The following is a 20,447-nucleotide window of genomic DNA, read 5'->3' as shown; positions in this document are numbered from 1 at the left end:
TAAATTCCGCCGAGCTACCCCTGCGCGGCACCATCCCACCAGCTGCGGATCATCGTTTTTTAACCGCGTACCATTTTTGACGGACGAAAAAAAAGAGTCTACAAACGCAGCGCAAAGCAGAGCCCCGTGTGTGTTGCGCGGCATCCAGGAAGATCTACTCTCGATCCGTGGCTCGCGCACTATACCTGCCTACCTACAGCCGGGGAAGGAAGACAGGCAGGCAGGTCAGCGAATAGCAGCCGCCAACAGTGCGCGACGTGACGTTTGATATGTTGTTTGGATACCAGGCTGCAAAGGCGTCAAACTGACGCGCCTTTTTTTGCTTCGGTTGCCTTTGAATGCCGAATATATATCTACCTACAGGGAAAGATCCAGTTGGAGTTGGAGAGGCCGCGGTAAGAAATGCTTTTTCGTGTGGTTTTGTTGTGCGATTCCTGGGATGCTGAAGTTTGCCAGGATTCCTAATAATTCGGACGTGGCGAATGAGATCTCCACGGTCGTAGTGTGGATTGGTGGAATTGGTTTCTTTTGTTGACGATTCTACGTGCTGCGCGGCTTGAGTGGCAGCGAGTCTGGTTGATAGATGAGAAAACTTTAATTGTTCCGGGAAGGATTTGTGCTTTGACCGTGTGGGGTATGAAGTGTGTCTGATTGCAAACTTGAAGTGTTTCATATTCAAAGAAATGTAATTAACTTTATTTTTTTTTCTTTCCAGGTATTTACATCCACACCGCTATCAAGATCATTAATAAACCTGTAAGGAACAGAGGTAAATAATAATCATAATTGCTCTATTTTGTTTTGACCTGAGAATTATTTTTAAATGCTGCCAGCTATCTGCTAATGTACTAGGAAGTTATACATATTGTGCTGGATTGAATATTTGAGAAATAGATTCCTAGAGTCCAGGGGTTTGCGTTTCGACTTCGTCTCTTCAGAATTGACTAATACATCAGACGGATGGCATTCCAAAATTGGAAACACTACTTGTGAAAACACCATCTTACGATGTCACACGTAAGAGAAGCAGTTCTGTTTGCCGATGAAACATGATGAGTTACGGGTTGAAGTATGCTATTACATGCGAAATTACCATACAATCCGGTATAATCATTATATCCAAATGATGCAAAACTTATTGAAATGAGTTCTAAATTGCTTGAAATTGTTGGTCCTGATCGTTAATTGCAAATCATGGTCTCTTACCACACTGAAATCATTGAGAACCGGTGAGGATTTGGGAATATCTAAGGAAATGGCCAAGTCCCGAAATTAGATTCACACCTGTTTCTCATCTATTATCACAATCTTAGTCTTAAATGACGAGTATTCGCATTGATTGTTATCGAGTTTCATATGAACGAAGTATTGGTTTCGGAGTTATAAGTAAAAGAATCCGATCATACGTGAATTTCCCACATAAACCTTTTTGCCTTTCACTTTAGAAAGATTATGCAATCACTCTGAAAATCGATTTTTTAACAGTGACCTGAAGAGCCGAAACTCTTATACGATTCGACTCACTTCGTCGAGCTCGGCAAATATGTGTGTGCGTATGTGACCAACAATCACACATCGGTTACTCGGAAATGACCGAACCAATTTTCTCAAATGATAAATATAGGTTGCCATTGAATTTATTTGAGATCCGACATCCGGTTTCGGAGTTACTGGTTGAGAAATTCGTTCATGCAGTAAATTCCCATATAAACTGGTACTACCATGATATCTAGATGATGCAAAACTTATTAAAATGGGTGTTAAATCACTAAGATTTTCAGGCCCGTAGTCGCTTTGATTACATTGGACACCTAGGACGGTCTTAATGCCCCGAAGAACTTGCTAATGCTCAGAATTAATCTCACATTGGAATTGTCCACGTGGACTTTTCATTATGTTTGTGAAACTGAAATAAATTTGTATCCCCTCTCGCAGGTTGATGGGATTGACGGTATTGTCAACATCATCAAGCCACAATAGGTTCAATAGTTATCTAAATATAAGGACCTTCGCTCTTTTTAGTTTCTATTTGCACCAAGTTCTACTACTAGAGGTTAGTTAGTTATCATGTTAATAATCCACCAATCATTATGACTACTCAGGATTTGATTTCTATAAGAAGCCTGCTTCAAGATGTTGATTACAATACGCCTCGATAGTGGTGTATCGAGGAGGCCGGGAGGGCTGATGAGGGCCTTTTTATCTGTTCTATACCTTTCCTCTATTTACCCGTTCGTAACCAACAATCAACCAGTAACAAATAGATAATTGAGAAAAGATGTGCTATGTGTGGTGGTTGGCTATTCAAGTGTTAGTAGTGTTTGAAGTGCTTATGTATGTCTTTCATGTGATGATCATAACTTCAGCTGTATCTTGTACCTGTCTAATCTATTACGTCTCTCCTATATTGTCTTTTATTTCTTCCTTTCGAGTCCCATACTGCCATTCTACACCCGCCATTAGCTGGGTCAGCAAAGATGGTGATAGTGAACGTCTTAACACTCACACATTCTCAAACGCGTTCTCAAGCGGGAACCTAGAAAAATGCCCTCGCGCACGAGATTACGAATCGGTCCCGTCCGGAAGTCTATCCTTGATTCTAGAAGCCTAGGTCCATGCTTTCAGCTGGTCCAATTAATTATTAGACAAAACGTCTCATGGCGACATGACCGGGAACCCTACCGATATGAGGGATCCCACTCTCTGCCAGAATTTTAACCACACACCGAAAATTTAATATCAGATCCACGGTTCGCGCGAACATTCAAGAACACACGCAAATATGTTACAAATCACGTCAGCGTGCAAACGTTAGAGTCTCACGCGATTTTCCAAGCAACCTACGCCCACGAACTCGCAAACATGATTACACCCCGGTGATAAGGTGAACGTCTCAGCACTCATAAACTTACCCACGTGATCTCAAGCGCCAACCTACAAACAGTCTAGGTCCATGTTAATTAATAAAAAATAAATAAAATTGAAAAATTCAGAAAAAATTACTCCCATATCCACTAGACAAAACATTCTATGGCGACATGACCAGGAACTCTAGTGATATGGGGTAACTCACTCCCTGTCAGAATGTGATCCGTACACCGAATACTAAATGAATGACGGTCCGCGAATGTGCGAAGGGCCGCATGGTTTCAAAATCGAATTTATACAAGCGAAGTCACATACACACGAGCACACGCGACAAACACGTCGACATACGAACGCTTGAGCCCATCACGATCATCCACGCACACCTATGGCCGCGATAGCGCATACTTGATAAAACTCCGGTAATTATGTGAACGTTTTAGTACTTACGAAGTTACAAACGCGGTCTCAAACGCAAACGCGCGAGATCATGAATCGGTCACGACCGGTAATCTTTACTCTTTATTCTAGCAACTAAGGTCCATACATCCAGTTGGACCAATCAAAAAATAAAGCTCATATCCACTAGACCACACGTTCTACGGCGACATGACTGGGAACTCTAGTGATATGGAAAAACCCACTTTCTTCGAGAATCTGAACCGTACACCGAAAAAATTAGTATCAGATTCACAGTCCGCACGCGATCATTATAGAACATACGCGAATATGCGAAAGCCACACGGTTATAAAATGGAATTTATACACGCGAAGTTACATACACGTTAGCACACGCGACATACAAACGCACACGCGATCGAACACGTTAACGTACAAATGCTCGAGCCCTTCGCGATAATACACGCTATCGCGAGTCCCTACGTCCGCACATACCTGGACCGTACAATGAATATCACATTCAGAATCACGGCCCGCTACAATTGGCCTGAGGCAGTGTTTTATTATGGCGCCTGTCTCGTCTGCAAATTGTAGTATGTGATTTTGACGGGGAGCCCTTCCGAGAACCTAGCTCTATGACAACTCTCGAAAAAAAGTAACTGAAATAAATTTGCATCATCATTGGTGTGTGCGCGTGAGGTCATTTCTGTCTGAATCATTTGATTTAATCTTCTGTAACTGGGTTAAATACCACTAATTTTAAATTTGAAAGCTTGTGGTTGAAATTACGAGCTAATTCAAGAATCCGTAGATTACTTCAATTTTATGTTATTAAGATGAATATTTAAAACGTAAATATAAAAGATAATAATGCTGTTCAGAAATCGGTTATTTCCATGGAAATTTCACAAAAGACGAAAGATGCGTATGGAATTCTGTTGATGAAGTTACAGTTATGGATACAATTGCTTATCTGAATTTATGGTTCTCCATACTTACATTGACGAACCTATGTGCTGGGAACAAAAGCTCAAGTTTATTTTATTGTTCCTAACCCAGTGTGGTAAAGAGCTATATGCTTTATCAGTAGGTTTCATTATTCTTTCGGGAGTGAAGAATCCAGGCTATTTAGGGTTTTGTTTTGTGATTGTATAGTGTTGTCATTTTCCATTTCACTACCTTTTTTTCACCTCGCTTTTCCATCTCTTCTAGAAAGTGATAAGATGACATGGCGCGGCACAAATCTTCGAGTTTCATGGGAACCGTACCAATTGAGCTAATAAATTCTGAAGTGATCATCGGTTCAAATACCACACAGCCCCTTGAAAAGACCATAAATATGGTCCAGGATAAACTGCACAACCATAAGAATACCACAAAATTGTCTCAATAACCATTGCACTAAAATATGAATTTTATATGTGATCTAACGGACTATGGTTAAATCAATTTCAAATACCCACGAGCATGAGCAAGAGGATATTATAGGCTTTTCGTTTGCTCGGGATTGCCAACGGTGTTCGTGGGGTAATGATGTTGCTAAACCGCCCTATATATTCTTTCGTGACCATGGAACATGGCACACTAGACCGGCAACAATTTTGACTTTTTTCGGAACACTGTTAAATCGAACGGTAATTGGCTTCACATACCACTTGTCAAATATGAGCTTTTTTCTAAAACTCTAATTTACTCACAGGAGTTTTCAAGTATGTGAAAATATATGAAAAATAGGCAATTGAAACAATAAATTCAGTACAAAATGCCACTATCATCTTGTGCATCCCAAAATCTGCAGAAATATAGCTTAAGGTGTAAGGGTCGACATTGCCGAAGGCAGCAAATTGATCCGATTTTGCAGTGTAAAGATATTCTCATGTAAAGTTATGTGTTGCCTCTCTTTCTCGCACATGCTTAGAATAGGAAATTTAAAAAAAAAATGGGTTGGTCTTCAAAGTTAAATAACTTTGTCGGGGAACCTCCAATCAATATGCGATCTTCAACAAAGCTATTTGTTATTAAATAAACTATGCGACCATTAGTTTTGAGGCATGCAGAGTTACTATGAAATTTTTTATTAGAATTTAAGTTTTTATTTCCGATTTAATGGCACACACTACGCACAGACTACGCTGTGTATCTATGACAATCCAACTGCCACATTTCAGTGAATAATCTTCATGCAATGGAAAATTTTTCGCAGAAACTCTCAAGAAAAAACGTCCTCTGTAACCAACGTAAATATCCACACTTCAACAGCCGAAATTCACGCCCCTAGTTAGCACATCTAATAAGTAGGGTAAAGTGCCTATTTTCACCATGCTAAGCAGGGTGCCTCACTAATTCATTAATTTCTTGGCCTACAATCAATGGAATACGAAAAAATTGACATCGACAGCTTTGCTTCGTTGTTAAGAACCAATATAATAACACAAATGCGCTGGAAACAGTGAAATTCTCGTGTTTGAGCGCAACGAAAACTCGAATCGAGTGCCCCTATTGTTGCGCTGCCATTTGACTCAATGCGTTGAACACAGATGGCAGACACTGCTCTAACCAACGGTTTCAAATGGGTAGGGTGATAATAGAAACATGGCAAAAATGGGCTCAACACCCTACATCAGAACAGTTCACCGTGATCTGAAAGACAACAGTAGCGATATGAAATCAGATCGAATGAACTTCAAGCGTTGTCAGGTGACACTGAAATGTCCTCACTGTCGCGAGAAACAATTTCTGCACGTCATGTCACGTGTCAATAGAACGAATTATAAAAAAAAACAAAATATTAAACAAATAGCTGAACCATCCTAATCCTAACGCAAGAGACCAGATTCGGAATTACAACCAAAAAGAACAAAACATCTTTAACCAAATGTTTTATAGTAGTAGAGGAATCCATACTATACATTGAAAAGGCAGACAAACAATTTTGACAATATTTTGATCAAGTACAAAATTGTTGCTATTGAAATTATCTACAACCTTCGGCGTTAAAATTTACGACATGTTTACAATCTTGTGGTTCATTGCTTTACTGCCACATATATGGCCTTTAGCGCCTCGCATTACCCCTAAAAGCTCTGCAGCGGATGTTTTGTTGATAAGGCAGAACCTGTTATTGTTCGACCGCACAAATTGCGATCACACCTATTGCTGTAAAACAACGTACCCATTCGCCTCTGATGGGACGGTATCAATTCCCATCAATATCCATCACGCATCATCATACACCAGTTGTGCGGTGAGCAGGTTACATACATAGTATCGAACGAGACCTTGATGCAACTTCGCAATTTGAGCGGGCCAGGAAAAAAAATCCAATCAACCAGGAGGGGATCCCACTTCAAAGGCACCTTTGCCGCCCTCATTCGGCGTTCACGCGGGCTGTCTGGGACGCCGTTCTGTTTTGTTGCACCGAAGTCACAGCGTCGTCACCCATAAATCGTCCTATGTCGCGGTGCATAAATTCTCCACCGTTTTCTCTTTGTTCTGCGAAATGGGCCCAGATAACAGCGAGAGGTGTTCAAATGCAAATATTTGCTTTGAGAGTTTAATTTTCCAATATAAATTCAATCTAGCTTCTATGTCTGTTTATTGTTATTAAAAACATCAGCTTTACAATGCAATGTTTTGGATGTTATGACCACCCCAAAAAACTTTTCTGAAAACCTCTAGTTTTTTCCCCGTTCCTTAGTACGCGTGCTCTTCGAATTCGACGAATACCGTGAGCGAATGTTGAAAAAAAAACTGCACAACAGGATGACACCACGGATGAGACAAAAACTCACGACGACCGATCACAGACAAGAATGGTCACACATAAAAAATAACGATCTGCACGTTGCTGTTTTGCACTCTCATCGGCGAAACCGCAAGGAATAAGGATCACTCGGAAGAGAGTGCCGTGCGGTTGTGCGATCGAATAGAATGAATGGAGCAACGGGTCTGGTTGATTGAAGCTTACGTAGTCCCGCATCGATTCATTATTTCGAGCAGCTGAAACGAGCTGGAAGGACGAACTGGTGGCGTAAGGCAGAACAAACGATACCGCATATGCACGACCGAAAGAGTGAGGAACTAGCGATTTAATTTGATTTCGTATAATTTGTAATTAAATTAACAGAAAATGATAGTAATGATGGTTGGCGGTGGCAATTTTTTAGTGGCGCAATTACTGGCTTCTGGCCCCGCGGGGAGGAAAAAGCTTAGCCGGTGGTTTGGCCGACCCCCAGGTGGTGGTGTTTATTTTTTAAGAGAATGATGACACTGCTGCCGGATTTGTGGGAAATTATACGAATCGGTTTTTAAGTGGATGTAATTAGTGTAATATGAGAGATGCTTGGTTGGTTGGTCTACGCAAGTCTATTAATTTCGTTAATGAGCTTTGCATAACCGTGATGGATGTGGGTTAAACGGCTGTCATTAATGACATTGTCATTAATCGCTATATGTCATTGGGACAGGGTGGTTAGCATGGTAATAATAAGCTTTTAATTTGGATTCTGATAAAATACATCGGGCCGTGTCTCCTTTGTTTTAAGGACAAATTGATATGAAGTGTGTTGGGTAGTGAAAGTGGTTGGCATTCATTATAATATCGTATGAATATATTTTAAACTACAATGGGTGGATTCGGTGAATGACCAAAAACAGGTATACCGTATAAATTAAAGGGACAAATTTCTGTGTAATGTTTACATTTACTAAATATCGTTACAATTACTAGTATATACAAATAATCAAACATAATCTTTATACATGTCCACTGCGTGATCGGGATGATCAGGGTGGAAGAACAAATGACTTCGGACTGCTTGGAGTGTCTCATATAGCCTCATTTTTAAGAAGGGCCACAAACTCGAATGTAATAACTACCATGACATAACAGTCCTTAATGCCCCAATAAGATATTCATTTGTGTTCTATTTAATAGACTGCGCTCATTGGCTGAATCCTGTGTCGGCGATTACTGGGCGAAGTGGGTTTCGAGAAGGACGAGTAACGACAGACCAAATGCTTACTCTGCAACAAATTTTGTGAATTTATTAGCTTGCGGATTTCAAGGCGGCGTACGATTCAGTGAAACGTGCTGTGGCAGATAATATTTGAACATGGCTTTCCGAGATGTTAGACGGGTTAAAACAGGAAGATGCACTCTCTAATCTATTGGTCAACATAGTGCTCGCAGGAGCGTTACAAAAATCTGATGTGCAAAGGAACGGAATACATTATCAATCTTCTTCCTCATCTCGTACAGATCAGAAGTCAAAAACACATCGCTTGAGAATAGCAAACAAATAAAAATGCTACCTGCGTTGCCACTACAGCGTGTACATGACACTATGGAAACAGCAAAGTCACGAAATAATTTTCGCTCATTATGGGCAAGGTGCGGAAAACTCGCTCACCGCCATGAGCGTGCATGAATTTGTTTCCTTATACATCGTCGGGGGTTTACGCTCTCGTTAAAAAGATACAGACCCACACAACTCGTTCGGCATCACACCGTTTGCGATTACGAAGAGAGAGAGAATCGGAAATCGCAAAATTTTTAACGCGTTCCGCATTGCCGATGCAGTGAGGTAATGAGTGCCTTCGTACATATTCGGCAGCGAACATGTTCGTTCGGAAAAATGATCCAAATCTTCGTGCGCAATCCTGAAACTAAACGATTGAAATATATGGCTGTCCTGAAAATATCGGTAGGAGTCAGTGTCCGCCTGGACACCGCACGGAGTGGCAGTTTCTGCTGTGTAGGTTCAACTCGCAGTCATTTCCTTGCAGCGTGTTAATTCTATCATGCGCATGTTATCGCTCGAGTTGAACTCTACCATTGTATGTACAAATGCCGTACTTGCGATGTAGACAAGATGTGTGGTAATGTACATTGGTTTAGATTTGTTTGGATTTAGTTTAAGTTTTTTCAATGTTCAGGCGCGTTCGGCTGCTTCCATGCGCTACATTCGAGAGGAAACTTAGATTTGTCTTCTTTTCTATGCCAATAAATAATTTCGAAAGTTGTGCGTTTTATAGTGTATCATAGCGCGAATATAGCTCACTACTTCCGGTGATATGCATTTGCATAGAACTGACAAAATATCGATTGTCGGTGATCAATTTTCTTGTTTTTAACTGTAATGATAATATCTTTTGCTTCAATCATATGATTATTCACGTTTAGGTGGTTTTGGCTTGAGACGAAGCTGGCCCAGGTTATAACTCAAATTGATGTCAAAATAAATTAAGTGATAATAGTTTCGGTTGAAACCTGACTCAGTTTCGAGATCAAACAAAAACACATTCGTGCTAGGGCATACGCCGGACTCGCATAAAGTTCATACCTTTTTGTGTGCATGAAATTAGGTGTGAATAAACAAATAGAAAGGGAATCATATGTATCAACTAATAACAATATAATAAAATATAATGGATAAATCGAAATTTTAAAAACAGTTTACCAAACAAAATTTTCACTGAAATGCTGTTAAGTTTATTAAGTTTCTTGGAACTAATAATTGGAATGTGGATTGCGTGAAATTTAGTAACAAGGATCACCATTCTGGCGGAGTAACTATTGGTGTTTGTTTCAGGCAACGTTCACAAAAATAGATACGGCTAGTAACTGGGACTATAACCATTAATGTATGCGCTTACAGTTGTATTATCTATAGCATTGCAGTTATTGATATTAGTCTGAAAGGATTCCGCTGGAGCAGTGCTGCCAGGGACATTTTCAGTTAGCAGTGAAAATGAAACTTGTAGATATTTTCGTTATATTGCATTATTATTGAAAACTGATAAAAACACATAAATGTAGACTATCTTTGTCTATCTTTCCTGTGCTATGGGCTATTGAACAATTGGGCAGGCCATAGCACTCTGATAGAAGCATCACTCTTGATAATCAGAGGTTTTTAGTGTTTCTTGATACAAACAAATCAAAAAAAAGTTTTGCATGAAAGCTAATTGGGATATCTCCACCCGGTGCGTTACCATCGTCATGTTTTTAGTGACCGAGTTCGATAGATTGAAAATCGAATTGTAATGCCTGAAGATATTTAGGTTTGAAGAAAACCATTTTTGTTGTAAAAATCACTTTCAACTGTCCAAACAAAAGGTTCTTTTGAAAATTTTCTCCAGAAATAGTCTTGTTATCCAGTATAGCGCATTCTTCTGTATTTGACTCTTAAAGTGCACAGACTCTGAGTCTTACTATAAAAATTGATTCCGTCAGACACTAGTTACACTGTTACCAGTTATATTATACATAAATAATACACCAGTTATATTATACATAAATAATCTATGCATTGTAATCAATAAATATAACACGTATAGCATAAAATATAGTTAACCCTTAAATGCATAACGCTGTTTTAAAACAATATTACGCAAAACATCTCAAAATTATCACAGTAATGTATTGAAACTATGAAACAATTTTCACAAAAGTTTAAAAAAAAATATTTGCGTCTTTGAGGGTAATATGACTCCCATGTTTGGAAATAAAGTAAAATGTGATATCAATTGATACAAAAAATATCTATTGCACATTTTTAAAAGACCTATTATGTACAACAATAATGTTGCCAAAAACGGAACCCATTTGTTGCCAAAATCTGAGTGTACCGAAAAGGGAGCATGCAAAAATCGGAACGTGCCAAAAACGGAATCTTACTGTACTATCATTGAACAGCCTACAAGAAACATAAAAAACACATATCGTCAATACTTCCTCCATTCCATTACACGTTGAAAAACCTTGTCAATACGCTCCAGTATTGACAAAACAACTGAACGTGTAAGCACAGACTAACAGACATAACACTATGGGCGAATTCCCTAAAAAAACATCGATCCGACAATTTTCCCAGAACACTAGTTTTTTACTAGTGGTCTATCCCCCATATGCTAGTTCATATGTCAGTGGCGCCATAATTTCAAATGTGGCCACAGTCCCAACTACAAATATATTTAAAATGACCGCTAAAGCGAGCGAAGCTTTGTTTTTGAGTGTTATGTCTGTTAGTCTGTGGTGTAAGGACCGCTAATATGGAACACAAACAAGATCAAACATTCTTTACTAGTATATATGATGATTGACAGCAGGAAAAACAAAAAGCACCACAAAAAGCATAAGCAATCAAAACATCGGGAAAACAATATTTAGAACAGATGGATAAATCGTCGTACCCGGAACATCACGTTCCAAATCCATTCTTGACCGCTCATCATTCCGAATTAGATCCACATGACATCACTGTGAACAGCCTAGTGAAAGAAACCGATTCCACGCACCCCGGCTTGGCCACAAAGTCAACTTACTGTACTATCATACTACAAATTATGCAAAACATCAAACTGTCTTGAAAACAAAAACTCCAAAGTCTGTTAATGATTAGCGGCTCTTAAGCGTTCAATAATCCGTTGTGGTATAACAAAGTTGGATTGACGATGTGCATCAAAAATATTGAACGCGTAAAGTCCGCTATGCATTTATACCTATGTGGAATATGAACGATATACAAAGGGACAATCTGCTCGCTTAGCAAATTACAAACACGCACATGCACTCGACTGACACTACACCACTCCATCGATACAAAACACCGCGGCAGCGTCAATGCAAACAATCGCAAGCACCACTTCCGCTCGCATGCGGTGGGAATTGAATCGATTTTCGATTTAGGCGAACATAGATCGCGATCCAAATTTTTGAGGAAGAATTGCATTGCCGAACGGATCCGATCATCATTGTTCGGATACAATTCCGAACATATATCGGAAAGAACCTAAATCGCAGCGATCCAAGGTGAGCGTACGAGTGAAAAAATACGAACATGTGAGATACCATATTCACTTGGCTTTGGCCAATCGGGCGCTCAACAGATGCACACTCATAAACAAGAAAAACAGAATAAAGCATCGGAGGTAGGTGAGTACGCATGAGCCTTGAGTGAGCGTAAAACGATGCGATTCTTCCTATCCTTGATTATGGGAGAACACATTTGTGATAGACTTTACGCAGGCCCGTCGTAGACCGACAGTGTGCGAGATGGAATAGTCGATCAAGGTGAAAATGGATCTTGTTCTTACAGAAGTGTCATACAGTGAAGCAGAAAGCTTTGTAGCGAAGAGCAACATGCAACACGACGTCGAATGTGTAAAATCGTAAAAACTAAGATCCCCGTGTATACGGAAAATCTGACGGAAACTCGCCTAGGCGATTTGGAACCGCGTACTAACACGGATTGAAATTCAAAAATTCATGTCGAAATACGGAGAAGTGGAATCCGTTACAAAGATACCTGGAGAAACTTTTTCTCCCGGCATTTTCAACGAGGTTCAGAATGAAGCTGCCTATTCCATCTTACTTTACCTTCGAATGCAAATCTGCTCAAGGTATCACCTACATTCAAAGAACGCTATGCGCATACACTGATCAGACGCTAGGGTGTCAGCCCATTATGGTAAACCATGCACCGAAACAACTAAAGAAAATTTACCTACTACAACCAACATCACCGAGCAGCCTTCGACATTTACTGATAAAAGGAAAAACATGACTCACGTCAAAAACTACAAATTTACTGATACACCACAGACAGGCCGCCAAAAAATAAATGCCGGACAATCAATATTTCACGGTATCCCTAAATCGATAGCTACAGTACTGGCAAAAATAAAGAAAACGCGCTATAAAAATTTGCGTTTGTACTCGTAAATCTGTACCTTTTCATAATTGAATCAAACAATGTTCTACACATATATATTTTTTAGTTGGATAAATGAAATACGTGAATTCATAACTTCAATACTGATCATTTTCGTGCGTTTTTTATTTATGTAGTAATAACGGTCATATTGAATGTGGTAAATAAAAAGAATACAATAAAACAGTTCTCGTGATTAACAGACGATGGCGCACCACTTATAATACTGACATTTGCACGCAAATCTTCTGATCAGGCTTCCAGACGCTTTCATTTCAGCTTGCATTTGTTGATTTTTGAACAGTTTGTTGGGTTTAAATTTGTTTTTTTTTTCTCAGTGAATATGAAGATCGAGCTATCAGTTCGGAGTTTAATAATTAAAGACCGCCAAAGCGGCAATTCATTCCGGAAGATTGCGGCGAAGTACAATGTGAGTATTTGCGCAATTCAGAAGCTCTGGAAGAAGTATCAGGAGCTTGGTTCAATTTGCGATCGAGTAGGGCGCGGCCACAAACGCTTGACAACTGCCCGGGATGATGCCCGTATCGTCCGAGAAGTCACGAAAAATCCAAGAGCTACAAGTAGAACAATCAAAGAAAGTTTGTCATTGAACATATCGGAAAGGACAATCCGATTGAGACTGCAACAACAAGGGTTGAAGAACAAATTTGCATCCCGACGACCACTGATCCGTAAAATCAATAAAATCAAGCGTTTGGAATTTGCGAACACGTATGTCAATAAACCGATTTCGTTCTGGAAGAAAGTTTTGTGGTCGGTCGAAAGCAAATTTGAGCTTTTTGGAACCAAGAGTGTGGATTAGGAAGGGGGAGGAGCTGCTTGACAAGAACGTACAGAAGACAGTTAAGCACGGTGGGGGTAGCATTATGGTGTGGGGGTGCTTTGCTTGGTCTGGTGTTGGGAATCTAGTGCAGATTGACGGAATAATGAATGCTGTTAAATACATCGAAATATTGATGCAAAATTTGAAGCGTTCAGTACGATTGATCGGTTTGCCGAAGGATTGGATCTTTCAACAGGACAATGACCCAAAGCATAAGGAACACAAAACGATGTCCTACTTCAGCCAATCTCGTATAAAATTACTGGATTGGCCACCAAAATCACCTGACCTGAATCCGATTGAAAATCTATGGTCAATCCTTGACCAAAAAAATGGACAAAAGTACAGTGACAAACAAAACTTTGCTTTTCGAGGAACTAACTAGAACGTGGCAACAGCTTGATAATCAATACCTGCACAACTTGGTTGAAAGTATGCCTAGGCGTCTCCAAGCAGTTATCAGTGCGAAAGGTGGCCACACAAAATAATAACGCCTAATATTTTATTGTTTTATTTAAAAATCTCAACATGTATTCTTTTTAATTGCCAAGTAAAAATTTAAATAAAATTTTCATTTCATTTTCTTGAAACAGAAATCGAATTAAAACAAAGCTGGTAATTGCAACGTGGTAGCTGAGTTGAAATTCAGAAGAATAAACGAATTGTAACGAATTTGTTTCTTTTTTAATTTTTTTCATAGAATTGAGAAATTTGTACTGTATTCTTATTTTTTGCCAGTACTGTATAATACATAGGGAAGTAATAAACAAAAAAGAAGACGGCTCTACCAGAGTCACAAAAAGTACTATACATCTAACAGCGAAAATCAAAGCTGCTCTATCAACGACGATATGGGCGCAAACACGAGCAAAGGTGAAGGCAGACGGAACGATCTGCAAGCAGCAGAGAGTAAACCTGACCATCGCTCACCGCCGAGAAAGAAAAATAACACAAGGAATGGAAAGCAGTGCACACAGGATAAATGGCTGCAATAATACTCCTTAATTTACTTTTTTTGAATTATAATTTTTGCTTCTATAAATTGTATATTAATCCTAAAAGAGACGAGTGACCGTTGAGGTCAAAAATATAATAAGCAACAATAACATTATCACGAGATATCACATACTTCTAGGCTTCACAGAATATTGGAAGAGCTGTTTGTGCCATTTAAAAGGGAGGTTGAATCGGACTGCCTCTAAACTCTGACAAGACAAAGTACATGGTAGTTAGTGGAAAGTGAAACATTCCGAGCCGTGTTGGTTCCGAAGTGGAAATCGGTGGAGTACGGTGCGAACTTGTCGACGAATTCATATATCTGGGAATCACTAGTGACTGCGAATAGCACTCCGCTAAATTCCCGCAGCCTACAGATGCATAAAAAAATGCTCTATTCAAATCGCTGATACTCCCTGCTGCTCTGTACGGCCATGAGGCATGGGCTTGAAAGGAAGTAGACTATCGAGTGCTCTGTATGTTTGAGAAGAAAAAAATAGCGTTCAATGTTATACCAAGTATTCGAACATGCTGATATTGGAAAGCTGATTCGGTTTGCCGAAATTTTCGACTTCGTCATGTATTCTTAACAATTTCGTCATCGTATAGTGTCACTAGTTTAATTATGTTTAGTTTAGTCTAGTTCTTTAAGACAATTTGTCAGTTGAACAAACAGTGAAGAAGGAGGAGAAGGTACGATTTAGTAAACATTGTGTTTCAGAGCAAACAACAGGTGAGGTCCCGGAAGAACAGAAGTTTTGCTTATCCTCATCAGAAAATTTGCTTATAAGACCGGCAAGATCGAGTGCTTGGATCAGCTAGCAAATTGGTTTGTGGTACCGGTAATACCGGTATCGAAAATCCCGGGAATATCGACCCATTTTTGGTACCGTAATACCGGTACTGAACAATAGCCAGTACCGGTATTTTCGGTGCTATACAATTTTTATGACAATTATGTTAACTCCGCAGGGGGATCTGTTTCAAAATATCGGTCTGCAAGTTAACGTTTTATTATATTAATTTGCCCTCTAGATAAATCGTGGAGATAACACTTTTGTGTGGGAATGAGGTGGGGCCATCATCATAATAATTCTAGAAGTTAAAGTTTTATTAGCGACATTCTGATTGGTTTCCAATATTCACTGGGTGGCGCGCAATTTTTTTTTTTTTTGTTTTTATTAACGACATTTTACACCGAAAGGGTGCATTCATGTCGGAGAGGTGCATAATAAGATTATGGTCTAAGTCATGTCTGTGTTTGGTTTGCTCTTAAACCTTTATCTATAAAAGAACGAACAGCGATTTAGTAGCTAACAGTTTTAGACTTGGTGAACTGTTTCAAATGGGGCGATTTGTAATTATTGGCGATCGGAAAATTCAACAAAACTCCATAGTTTACAGGAAAGCAAGGAGCCTTGATATGCATTAGAGAATAGTAGGCAAACGACATAAAGGTCGGAACCAATTTTCAGAAAAGCAAGAAAGAAAATGCGATTAACCTGCTCGGATTTACTGCCATTCTCGCTTTGATTTACTGTTGTTAATAGGGTTTCATACATTTACCATCTGTTCAAATCGACGAAAGTCGCACCACTTAGCAGTTATTGATTTCAAAGTGGCCTAGATTTCGAAATAAAAGAAGGTGCCCTATATGAAAAATATCTTCTGTGAAATAAGTCTAGCCATTCCGAAGCAATTAAAAACAATAAACATATTTTTGGTTCAGCACAAATCAATCATCTGAGAATAAGATCATCAGTTTGAGCATTCAATTTCAGTTTGAAGCTTTTTTTTTTTTAATTTTTTAAAAAAATATTCGAATACCGGTACTTTACCGGTACTACCGGTACTGAGGGCTTCAGTACCGTAGTACTGGTTCTCGCCAAAAAGGATCGGTACTGCGAACCCTACTAGCAAACCAATGGGATGCAACTTTCTCATAAGGAAAAAGATTAATTAAGTATCCAATAAGAAAACTTTTTAAAAATATTCTTTGCATCCTGCCCACTGCACAGTGGCTCAAAATAGCGTTTTGAGGAACTTAATTAATTGGAGTTCAAACTGTACATTAGACTACCAAGGAACATAATGAATTTTTAAAAGCTTAATCGGCCCATCCCTGAGTCGATTCCTAGTTCCACCAGGAGTACTTGCACCATATTTGAAGCAAATCGGACAAGTCTAGCTACCGGACTTAGATGTCAAGTTTTTATGGTATTTTTCAACAATTTACATGGAGAGAACCCACTAGCTCTCATGTTTGCCGCTAGGTGGCACTTTATGCATCGTCATATCATAATAAGTGAAAATAAGAGAGATAATTTAATTCTCTATAACTTTGTCGAAGACTGCTAGTCAATCCGGCTTTGTTAATAAAAGTTGTTAAAGTTTTTACGAAGTGATGTCTGAGTCAGTTTCGCATGGGGTCTAGCAGTGCATTGTTGTATATTAGTACTCAAGTCCCACGAACTATACATTTTTGTGAAATAATGGTTAGATTTAGCTGAATAGTATGTTCAGAAACATTGTAGTACATAATACAAGTTATGGCTTGGTTAAAAAAATAGTTCCACCTGTGACCGCATAGAGGGCGCCAATACAAACTTTTCATAGAAGAGAGATAGAATATCGAGATGTTTGGAAGAATTACTGCAAAATGGCTGTTCTGCAACTTTGTAGAAGACACCTAATTTCTATCTCTCTCCGTTGAAGAGCTAGTGTTGGTGCCCTCTATGCGGCCACATGTGGAACGAAAATGTTCTAATCAAAACATGACTGGTATTATTTATTGTAATTCTTCTGAATATGCTATTGAGTTAAACATAACCATTATTTCACAAAAATGTTTAGTTCGTGGAAAACGAGTACTGAATGATACAACCATGCACTACTAGGCCCCATACAAAACTGACTCAGACATCACTTCGCTAAAAGTTTAATAACTTCTTTTAACAAAGCCAGATTAACTAGCAGTCTTCGACAAAGTTGTAGACAATTGAATTATCTTTCGTAGCGGCGAAAATGCAAGCTAGTGGGTTTTCTTCATGTAAATTGTCAAAAAATCCCATACAAACTTCAGGCACGTTTGTCCGGTAGCTAGACTTGACCGATTTGCTGCAAATTTGGAGCAAGTACTTCTGGTGGGACTAGGAATCGACTCACTCTACTGCTTCATATTATTCCCATATCCTGAAACTAAAATTCTTACGCTAAACCAAACCAAGATGAAGTTGTACATTACCTGTTAGAAAATCATTCAAAATCGGTGTTAACCTTCCGGCACAGTACACAGAGTGCGTGCCACTTAGAAAAGCAAGCGCAAGCGTCTTTGAGCACCAGCGCCTACTCGTTTAGTGAGACATGCACGCACGCGACTTCAGGAGGGTCAGACATAATGCTATCAACTGTGTATAACTTGTGAACGGGTGCCTACGGACACGGTTTTATCTTCGTTTTGTAGGCGAAACCGAATTCTATGAAAATAATTTAAAACGTAATTACAGTTTTTGTCGATTGTGTAGTTAAGTTCAAAAACAGGTTAAAATAAAATCAAAAATAGTCATCGCTCTTTACAAAGTATTCACAGCTATTTGGTCTATTCGGGAAAGTTTTTTTTTGTAATTATAAAAAATGTCTTCAAACATTATTAACGCGAAAAAATTGAAACAAAAAAGCTATAATTAAAACACGTTAGCACTTGCGACAAAAACGTCAATATACAAACGCTCGCGTCCTTCGCGATCATCCAAGCTCACCTACGCCCACGATCTCGCAAACAGACTAACACCCCGGTGACTAGGTGAACAGTTTAGCACTTATAAATTCACAAACTCGTTCTCAGGAGTGAACCTCCAAATGCCCGTATTCGCGCGAACATAAATCGGTTACGTCTGGAATTCACCATTCTCGACCCTAGTAGCATAGGTCCAATACCATCAGGTGGACCAAACAAAAAGATGCCGTTTATATCCACTAAACAACACACTCCATGGTGACATATAATCGAATTTATACACGCGAAGTCATATTCACGCGACAAACACGTTAACATACAAATGCTTGAGCCCTTCGCGATCATCCACTCAATCTACACCTGCGTTCTCGCAGACACGATAATATCCCGGTGATAATATGAACGTCTCAGCACTTATAAACATTCGAACGCGGTCTCAAGCGTGAACCTACAAACTCTTGCGTTCGCGCGATCATGAATTATTGCTAACGGTCAAATCGTTAAAAACTTTGATAGAAATAATAACAATACAGTGAAAAAAACAATGACGGAATCAACCGAAATTAACGGGTCCGTTGAAGGTTCTGTAAAATCGTAGACGTAGAGTTGGGCGAGACAAATTAAAGTCGCAAGCTGATGCTACTCGGTTGAAGATCCTTTGTAGGCCAGTAATGGCCCCGTGCATGCTATAATTAGTGCGTCGAAATGGCAATCGGAGCATGAGGTTGTTACGCGTTGTTTGAGGTGCGACATTTATATACATCTGCTCCAAGATGGCTGGGCAATCCAGATGACCTCGCAAAGTATCAGCAACGAACAAAGCCCTTGCTGTATTCCTTCGATCAAGTAGGGGTTCCAAACTAAGCAGCTGGCACTGGCTTTCGTAACTTGGCAGACGGGTGGGATCTCTCCACGGCAACCTACGAAGCGCAAAACCTAAAAAGCGTCGTTGCACGGACTCAATTCTCTCAACACCGTTGTTATAGTTTGGACTCCAAACTTCGCAGCAGTACTCCAGGATTGACCGCGACAAAGAGCAGTACAGCGCTTTGAGACAATAAATGTCCGTAAATTTTTTCGCTATCCTGCAGATGCATCCCAGCGATCGAGATGCTTTGCTAACTGTATGGGAGACGTGCTGTTTACACGTAAGTTGCGAGTCTAGTATCACTCCAAGATCCTTCACCTGACTAACGCGTTCAATTTCAGTATCCAGTAGATGGTAGCTAAAACAAACCTGGTCTTTTTTCGTGAGAACGATATCACCGAGAACTTCTTTCGATTTACACACATGCGGGTTGCGTTACACCTGTCAGCGAAGGTTTCAAACTGTCGTTGGAGTAATCTACAATCTTCAGTAGAGCGGATGGGAAGAAACATCTTCTTGAGATCATCTGCGAATGACAGGCGTGGAATCTTCAGAACTAGATGAACGTCGTTGAAGTAAAGCAGAAACATCAGCGGTCCCAAGTGACTTCCCTGGGGTACTCCTGACGTAAAAGTAAGTGTGGGTGCCTGACAGTCTCCAATGACAACCACCCTTTCGCGACCTGAAAGGTAGGATCGAAACAACTGCAACAGACTACCGTTAATTCCAAATCTCTCCATTTTAGCGATTGTTATGTCATGGTTCACTTTGTCAAAAGCGGCAGATAGGTCTGTATAGATAACATCGGTTTGAGCACGACGTTCCATATTCTCTGTTATGTAGGATGTTAGGCAAAGCAGGTTAGCCGTTGTCGAACGCCCAGACGTGAAGCCATCATGTTGATCGTCACTTAGGTACTGCTTGCAGTGATTATGAAGAGGTTCCATAATCACCAGCTCGCACAACTTCGAGACAGCACTCAATGAAGTAATTTCCCGGTAATTATTGACGTCCTGCTTATTA

General features: G+C 39.6%; 1 protein-coding gene across 1 annotated transcript in view; it reads left to right on the top strand.

The window, feature by feature from the left end:
• LOC131684958 (bone morphogenetic protein receptor type-1B) overlaps positions 1-20,447 on the top strand; it is a 550,923-nt gene that overhangs the window by 184,629 nt on the left and 345,847 nt on the right. The window lies entirely within an intron of this gene.

This window comes from Topomyia yanbarensis, chromosome 2 (assembly GCF_030247195.1).
Source record: "Topomyia yanbarensis strain Yona2022 chromosome 2, ASM3024719v1, whole genome shotgun sequence".
Classification (NCBI taxonomy): Eukaryota; Metazoa; Arthropoda; class Insecta; order Diptera; family Culicidae; genus Topomyia; species Topomyia yanbarensis.
This window is presented reverse-complemented; position numbering and strand designations above follow the sequence as displayed.